Raw genomic sequence first — 9,298 nt, forward strand, 5'->3', positions numbered from 1 at the left:
TAATTTGAGAAAAAATCATAATTATAATGAGATCAATTTATACCTCAAATGCAAAGAACTCTGTAGTTCCTGGATCCTGCTCATAGCTTCCAGTTTAATGTTAGTAGGTTATTGTATTTATTAGTTTGCTATGAATAGTTTGTTCAATGGTCTATAATAATTTTGTCCTCAATTATTTTCACAAACTTACTTGTTCAGCGTTCAGAATTTGGAACAAATAAATTTCATATTTATTTTAACTTTGAGTTGATAATGAGTATTCATGAGTTGTTAATGGGAATACAAGCTGTGCTGGTTAATTGTGATTAGCCCCAGGACTCGCATGCTGTTGTTTCTCTTTCTTGACTGGATAGTTAAAACTTAAAACAGCTCATATGTGACTTATTGTAGCACAACTTGCATGTCCGGCAGGATGCTTAAGTCTGTGCTTATGTGGCTTTGGGATTAGTTTTCAGGTTATTGTATATGGGGCCACACCTGATTACCTGAATGTTTACAAAAAGTATATTTAAAAAGGCAACCTTTTGGCTACAGCAAATTCACCTCCAAATCTGAGACAGTAACCATTGGGTTTTTTTCCCTTTATTTTGCCAAGTTTAGAAGGCAGCACATAGCTCTTACCATAAATTCCAAAGGGGTAGAATGAGCCCACAGACCTATACAGCTCTGTACTGTGTTGCTTTTAAGGATTATATGGACTCGGCTCTGGCTGAGTGATATTGGCAGAAGCTAGAGGGCTCCCATGCAAAGTGGGTATTTTGATTCAAATGTAGGCAGGAGGTTTTTGTTGGCTCTTATGAACTTGCTTCAATCAACATAGATTCAATTTCCTTAAAAGCAAAATATAGCCTGTCTTTTGCCAGCACTTTCAGTAAGATTGAGCCCTGGCCTTCCATACTACATCAATTAGTTCTACAGGACGAGTCTTATTAATTCATCTCCTTCCCACTGTGAATGCAGAAGTGGAAGTTGTTTAAGCCAACATTTGGATTGTCATTTAAAGCTGTGAAGTGGGTTCCCTAAGCAGTAGTTAACCCATTCTCTGAGAAGAAGATTGCTTAGTGGCTGGCTATTACCTGAATAAATACAACAGAAATGGGTAACTAATGACACTTTATTAGGGCAACTAAATAAAGAGACGGAGACCCAAATATAGTACATCTAATGGAAATATTGTTCCTGTACACTGGATAATCTTTGTAGAAGCAGGAGAGAGAAAATCCTAAAATTCTTACCGTAGAGTGGTTTATGTGCTGCAAGTCAGAAAGAAATTACATGCGATTGAGAGCTTTCTCCTACATCTACGGAAGAGGAAGCATGGAATATGGTTAAGATGATTCACTGTGGTTTAGGAGACCCTGGGTTTAATTCTTGGCTACAGACTTCCTGTGCAGCCTTGAGTCAGTCACTTAATTTTTCCATGACCCATGTGTAAAATGCAGGTAATACTTGTCTGTCTCAGGCAAGTATTAATTAACATTTAGCTAATGTTTGAGACTTGTAAATATTATACTGATGTACATGTGCATATACAAGGGAGGAAATAGAAAACAAGCGTGGGTTCAAGCCAAAGATAAAATCCAGTCTATCCTACTACATCAGGGCCTGATCCAAAGCTCACTGAAGTACAGAGAAGTATTTCCAAGTCTTGGTTGATGCAATCAATAACCCATAGTATGGCCATAGACTGGGAATGAAGGTGACTTTGGGTAACGGGCGCAGGCTGGGGGCATCAAGGGTTGAGAAGGAATAAGCTTCAATGAGGGGAATAGGACAAAAAGGGATTGAAGATGACCTCCTGCTTGTGGTTACAAGCTTGGAGGAAGGGGGGCCTATGTGTTCATATGTGAAATCTGAATTCAAGCATTTGGGTCTATCTATGCTGTTCAGTGATGTGGAAACATTTCTGGGGCTCTTTTTGATGAATGAACTGTACCTACCTATCTCACTGCTAACTGAATTGACAAAGAGAAAAAAGATAAGTGTCTTTTCATACATGGATAGCCCTAAGTGTGCTCTTCATAAAACCCAACAATTTTAGGAGCCCAGTTCCTTCAGAACTACCTTCTGGCACATGTCCACCACTTTCCTTCATTCATCAGCCCTCATGGCTTTCTCTCCCTATAACTCTTAGAAATAGGTATACAGATGCAAATAAACAGATTTTGAGATGCAAATGCCCAGTCCCCCACTTAGCAAAGCCTACCTGAAGCTGTTGGGCCTTCCCAGTCCTTCTAACTCTAGATGCAGCTTTCCCACCCAGGAGAAAATACTCTTAGGACCTTCTCCTGCTCCTAGTTCTCCCCTTTCTCCTCCCTGACACATGCCTCCCCCGGGTATCAAATCTTCCTTCTGCATTTGAGACGAGCGAGCATGACTGCAGTCCAGGTAGGGCAAAGGTATCCTGATGTCCCCACAGACATGTCTTTTCACAGGACCTGAGGGCCAGCCTTGCTTTTGTTAGTTCTGCTTTTACATCTGTATGTCACTAGAAAGTGCCTTATAGTCCCAAGAGGCCAGGTTAGTGTTAGCCATGAAGATGTGCAACATGATTTTATGAAATATAAGTATCCTGGTTCTGTTAGCTGTTTGAACCAGAAGTGTTTCCCCTTGCTGTTTGTTAGGTTCAGTGAATTAAACTGAGTGGTCTTGTTTTGGAACCTCTTGTATCTGCTATTTTGTTCCCCCCAAAACTTCTTTAGTCCTTTAGAACAAACCCTTATTTAATCACAGCGAAAGATTTGCAAATCATCAAAGGATGTCTCTCCTGAAAACTAAGACTGGGAAAAGATACAAATATATATCTTTTTTTCAAAAACTTTTACTCCATTGAGCAAGCTGTACTATTACAAAGAAAACTGAAGGAATTAATTAACTATAACTGAATTTCACCTCTTTAACCTTAGCTCTTGAGCAAACCTGAGCTAAATAAACATCTGACCATTCAATCTCTTCCACTTAAGGTTAACTTGAGTTTATTATTCAGGCTACTGCCCTTGTGTATTAGGCAAAGCATAAATTATGCATACTAATTACCTTGGATGGGGCACCACTTTAATGAATTCCTTTAATTAAACTGCAACACAGTGGTTTTGCACAGGATGGTCTATATTTCATCCTTAAACTATGTTAACCTTCATCTTTGTCTGGGGAGATCACATATTCAACTTGGTTTAATTCATTTAAGTAGTATATACATACAGCAACCTTCCTTCACTATCTCTGGGAAATTTGAAAAATGTTTGTGTTCTGTTGTAACACTAAGAAATTAGATGCTTCAATGAAAAGTTATGATTGTGCCAGGAAAGCAAAGGGCAACAGAAAAAAGGAGGGGGTTGGTTGGGGGATGAAATTAGGCAATGGTTTAATATTGGCAATTTTCAAAACAAACATGAGTAAATCTTCTCATTTGACATGCTGCTTACTCTGCATTTTGCTTTACGTAACCCATTAAAACAACCCAGGTATCATTTCTATTGAGACCAGAAGGACATATATACAAGTATGCACGTATATATATGCATGTTCTAGTCTCAGTAAAAAGGATCACACAACAAAATATCATATTCATTTTTTAAGTAAAAGGATTCTCTCCATGTTGACAACATTAACATATGCTACTCAGAATTACAACACACTCAGTGATTAATTTTATTTATTTATTTATTTTTAATGGGAATACATGGAAATTCCCTCTTCTCCACCCTGATTCCAAGTCCTGAGCCAGGAAATACATTAGTTTCCTCTTTTCTCTTTGGCTGTAGTTTTCTTAACAGTTATTTATATACCTAGTATCTTCAGGATATTTGTGGCACCCTGTCATATAATGATTTACAGATGAAATCACTGTATGAACTAGAAGTTGATATGCAAGCTAATTGCTGAGCCAGACAGCAGTGCAGATTGCTATTGACAGATATTGCACTTTTTATGAAAGAAAGTACTCATCATTGCTGGGCTTGATTTCTGCAGCAGCTGCCACTTTGGCCTTCCTTATAGACCATCTTCCCGGTCATGCCGGTTCTGACCATGTTGCCACACCCAAGTTTCTCCCCTTCCTCATTAAATCAAATTCAGGTTTTGTGCCCTTTTCCTCCAAAGCCCTTAACGATTTGGCCCTTCCTCACTTAGGGCCAGATCCAAAACCTAGTAAATTCAACAGAACTTTGCCATTGAGCACCTCTCCCTGCCACATCTGCTTGCCAACAATGCTAGACCCCAGCACAGGTTATCTCCATCTATCATAAACACCCTCATAATTTCTTGGTTGTCTTTTCTTCTGAATGGAACCCCTTTCTCATCTGAGTTCTTAATAGCACTGCTTTCTTGTCTATCAGAGCCCTTCATCTGACCCACATCTGTTGGGAACTCTATGGGAAACTACATCTGTAAAAGGTCATGAAATAAGGAAGTGATGAAATTCTGATGTGTTTTTCCAACTAAATTATACATGTGGGTCAAATATCATTTAAAATATTGGGTATGCTTTAAAAAGGCTTGGGCCATTGCCATATGTATTTGGTATTAGCATAATGTCTACTTGAAATTATTTAGGGCCAAACCATGTCCTCAGTTATTCCTATGTGCTTCTTTGAAATTCAGCTGAATCACCCAGTTACGAGGCACTGCAGAATTTAAATTAATTTGCAATTAGCTTCATGCCATGCAGAGAGCACCAGATTTGAATAGATGGAAATATATTTAATTGCAGGCATCTAAAAGTTGTATATTTCCTATTTGTGTGCCATTGGTTTAATCAAATATGCACTTTCCCTGGGTGAATCCACAGCTTCTGTTTTGGTCTCCATCACTCTGATTCCTCTGCAATTTGAGCTGGTTCCTTGAAGCCATTGTCTGCCACAGGCTTGCCTTACTCACATTGCCTTCAGGCTGTACTCTTATGTAACATATGTTTTGACACACCATCTGGTGTTAATAGGTTTCCCAAGTGGTTGCTGCCTTACAACCTGCCTCTTTGGCAGCCACAAGTGCCCCAAACCTCTTTATCTGTCTTTCTCTCTGGGTCAGGGATTCTTATTTTAGCATCTGAGTGTTAACAAGTGTGATTAAGTGTAAAGAAGCATGTGGAATCAATGTGGTATTACAGGGACTTCCTGTGGAAATTAAAGCATTTAGTACAATTCAGGCTGATGCCCACATTTTAACATGCATGACCAAGTGAAACTGGCTTAGTATACCTGCTGACTGGGCATGATGCCATGCTAACATAAGGCTCTGAATGGAGGCAGCCAAAAACTAGTATATAGTGTGAGCATCAAAGATATTTGAAGACAAGTATGTCAGCAGGGAATATGGAAATGACTCCATATATTGTGCTTACCCATCTAATGGATAAAAGGGTATGCCATAGTCACCTCAGTGCTAGGATGGCTTAGCTTCCAAAGTTGAGAGCAAGTGGCTTCTGTATTCCCAAATGGTGAGTGTTAGATTTAAATTATAACGGTGAAAGGTAAGAGTACAACCAAAACGCTTTCATCCTTTATATGAAATACAACTGTATTACAAAGTGATTGGAGAACATGTGGGATTTGAATCTGTAAATAGTAATGGGAAGAGAAACTGGTAACTTATCCATTTAAAAGAAGTGGCAATGTTTAGAATCAGTTGAAAAGAGACAACCTAAAAAAGGACAGATTTTTTTTTAAAAATGTGGGGTGCAGTTGTATACATAGATTCATAGACTGTCAGGGGCTGGAAGGGACCTCGCAGATCATCAGGTCCAGCTCCCACCACTCTAGGCAGGAAGACAACTGGGATTAGGTGACCCCAGCGAGGTGACTGTCCAGTCTCTTCTTGAAAACCTCCAGAGTGGGTGACTGCACCACCTTTGGAGGGAGTTTATTCCATGGTCTGGACACCCTGACGGTGAAAGAGTGTTTCCTGGTACTAAGCCTGAAGTGGCCTTCCAGGAGGTTATATCCATTGGTCCTGGTCATCCCCAAGGGTGCCCTAGTGAACAGTTGTTCACCGAGCTCCTGATGCACTCTTCTGATAATAGTGGCTTCCCACTACATGTCCCCTCTCAACCTTCTCTTCTTTAGGCTGTATGTATGTTAAAGGTTATTTGCCCCCAGGTGAAGCACCTTACACTTTGAAGTGTTAAACTTCATCTGGTTCTGGTTTGCCCAACTCTCTAGCCTGTCCAGGTCCACCTGTATCTGCAACATATCTTCTGGCATGGCCTTTGGGATGATGGTGCTATGAAATGAGTAACTGGATGTGGTACATATAAGAACCAAAAGCTGATAAGGGGGACTTTGTTTGCCTCTCGGGTAACCACCTGGTATGCACCCAGAACCTCAAGGACTATGGACCTATGTCACTTCTTCACAGGAACATGACTCAGTATTTTTTTCATAAATGTTATTAAAACTACTGAGCAAACAAAAATACAATCCAGAAAACATGTCACCATCATTAATCTTTTATTAGAAATACAAAGATTAAAACAAGATACTAATAAAATCAAGGTTGTATTAATAAAATATAGGTCTCAATATTGGATTGGAATGAAATGATCAAATTAAATAATCTGATTATGGATTGTCTTTCTTGTATGTGTTAAACTCTAAGAATAGAGTAAGGAACTACCTGTCTGTTTGGTTGTAATCCCCAGCTAAAGAATTGTATCTATCAAACTTGTACCTATCAGTACTTGCAGCTTTTTAAAAAATATATTTGAATACTGAAATAAGATAATTATCCAGTGTCTGAAACACAGCTTCAAAGGCAGTGATGTAGGTTCCTTCTCAACTTGTGTTTCAGGTGGTACATAGTAACTCTGCTCCCCTAGCTTTGGGATAGGAGTTGTGCAGACTTTAACAGAGCACTCCTGGTAAGTTTGACAACTCTTGTCTACAAGAAATTATTGGTGACAGTTCAAAGTTTGTCTAGTACTTTTAAATGTAGGACATGCTAGTATCGCAAAGGAGTCATATGAGACCTTTCATGAGGCAGCTGGCATAATCTTATCCAGATATAAATTGTGAGATGGTATGTCACCAGTGTACATTTTGTACCATCCTCGTCATTTTTTTCTTTCAAACAACAACTTAGAATAATCTCTTTATTTTGGAATCAAGCTGTAAGGTAAACTGTTTATCTTCTGAAATTTTCAACTTAAGGTTTTTTTTAAAAAAAAAATTATTTTTAACCCCTTTGGGGAAAAAAATGCCCTTAAATAAAAATGTTTACAATGCATATGTCTGCATTCCTATATTCTCTGTGTTTCTGACACATTACACTAATTTAAGTTAAGACAAAGTATACCAAACATACATCTGAGAATATAACATATTTTATAGTGAATAGGGAATATCCATTTGCCCGTTGTGGATTGGCATGTATATGTATGAAGGAGTGGCATCAGAGACTGAGGATCCTGTGTAATTCCAGTCATTATGCTGATATTTGAAGAAGCAAGTGGTAAAAAGTTGTAAGTCTGATTGAAGCACCTGTTTAGGTACTTTGCTGAATCAGGGCCTAAATTCTCTTCATTGTCTGCATTCTTTATTGCAGATTTCAGGTTTCTTGTTGTAGAATATAAGATGACATGACAAATTTACATGGAACACAGCCTCTCTCTTCATAAAAATGTGTAATTATGGAACACATTGAATTTGCATGTACAGATATGATATGCTGGGTAATAATTAGCAGTAGAAATTAGGGCAGTACCTTTCTCCCATTTAGATCATGTTTAAAGTAGCTGTTCTTGTTCTCAACATCAGACACATCCCTAGGGATAGCAGGTACTGAATATCAACAGTTAAATAATTTAAAAATACCTCTACCTGAGATTAATTTGAGACAAACAGATGCAGCACAAGATAATAACCCCATCCATCACTTGGTGTTTCTCAATCAGTTTCAAGCAACATTCCTTTTAAAAACACACAACTTTTTTTTTTTCCCAAGCCTCCCCCCACCAAACTAAATGACTCTTTCAGCACAGGCTTATTCTTAATTTCTATTACTTATTGAGGATACCTGCACATGGGCTTGGAATGATTCTGTTTTAATTGGTAGTCATTAGTAGTCATTGATTAATCTCTCTACCAAAAACTGTTTGTGTAAAAAAAAAAAAAAAAAAAAAAAAGTTCTTTATTATATAGTGACATTTGTAGAAGGCATAAGTTAAAAATATAATTTTAGAAATTTTACAGGTGTGCGCATCAATGATTCTACCAAAGAATGCAGTGTTCAGTGCTGCTAAGGATGCTGAGAAAATATTATTATTAATTCAGATTGCAGTAGTATCCACAAATGTGTTAGTCACCTTTTATAAGCAGGGAGGAAGATATAGACCCTACCTTACAGAGTTAAACTCAGGCATTGATCCTGCAGGATACTCCCTGCAAATAAGCCCCTGCAGTCCTATGGAGCCTGATGGATTTTACTAGGGTTCTGCAGAAGATCAGGAGTGGTGTTACACAGATGCAGGTCCTAAGTAGGGCTGTGTGAAGCTTCAGGTGGTGATTTCAATTTGGCCTGATTTTGGCAGCCGAATCTCCAATTCCAAATCAAATCAGGGAATCAATTTAAAGGTCTGAATTGATCCAAAGCTCTCCGAATCTTCAGAAAAGATTCAGAGAGCTTTTGATTTGGGCAGTGCCCGGTGGCTGCAGCAGGTAGCTGCAGCCAGACTCCAAGCTGGTGAGTAGGGGGTAGTGAGGGGACCTGGGGGAGGGGACCATTGGGAGACCCCTGTCAGCTCCCCCCCACTGCCCCAGTCCCCCATGGCTGCCCCTGCCCACCCCAGCTCCTGGTACTTAAATTAAGCCCTAGTGCTCACCAGGTGGTGCCGGGCGGGGGCGATCCCCATTGCCTCCTACTGCCCCATTCTGCATGGGGGGGGGCTCTGCATGAGCCCACCGACCCCTCCACCTCACTCTCCCAGTGCCCCCACAGGTGCCCCACCTGGGCCAGCTCCAGCCCTTTTAAGAAAAAAACAGCTGAGAAAAGCCCCAGGACTCACCATTCCTGCCATGGCCTTGGGGCTTCGTGGGTTTGTGCAGAGCCCCCCACATGGCATGGGGCAGTGGGAATTGCCCCCCCCCGGCAGGAGCAGTGAGTCTGGGGATTTTTTCAGGGTTTTTTTTGTTTGTTTTTTCTTAAAGGGCCCCAAATTGGCCAAATCCAAAGCAAATACTAGCCTCTTCACACAGGCCAGGTACTAAGTACAGGTTTCCATCGCCAACCACCGTTTTGCCACCCATGGTTTTGAGTATCCATGCTTCAGAGAAGCGGGGGTACAGTCTGAAAATAGCCCCCACAG

The sequence above is a fragment of the Crocodylus siamensis genome, chromosome 15 (genome assembly GCF_052110815.1).
Source record: "Crocodylus siamensis isolate JL-2025a chromosome 15, ASM5211081v1, whole genome shotgun sequence".
NCBI classification, from domain to species: Eukaryota; Metazoa; Chordata; order Crocodylia; family Crocodylidae; genus Crocodylus; species Crocodylus siamensis.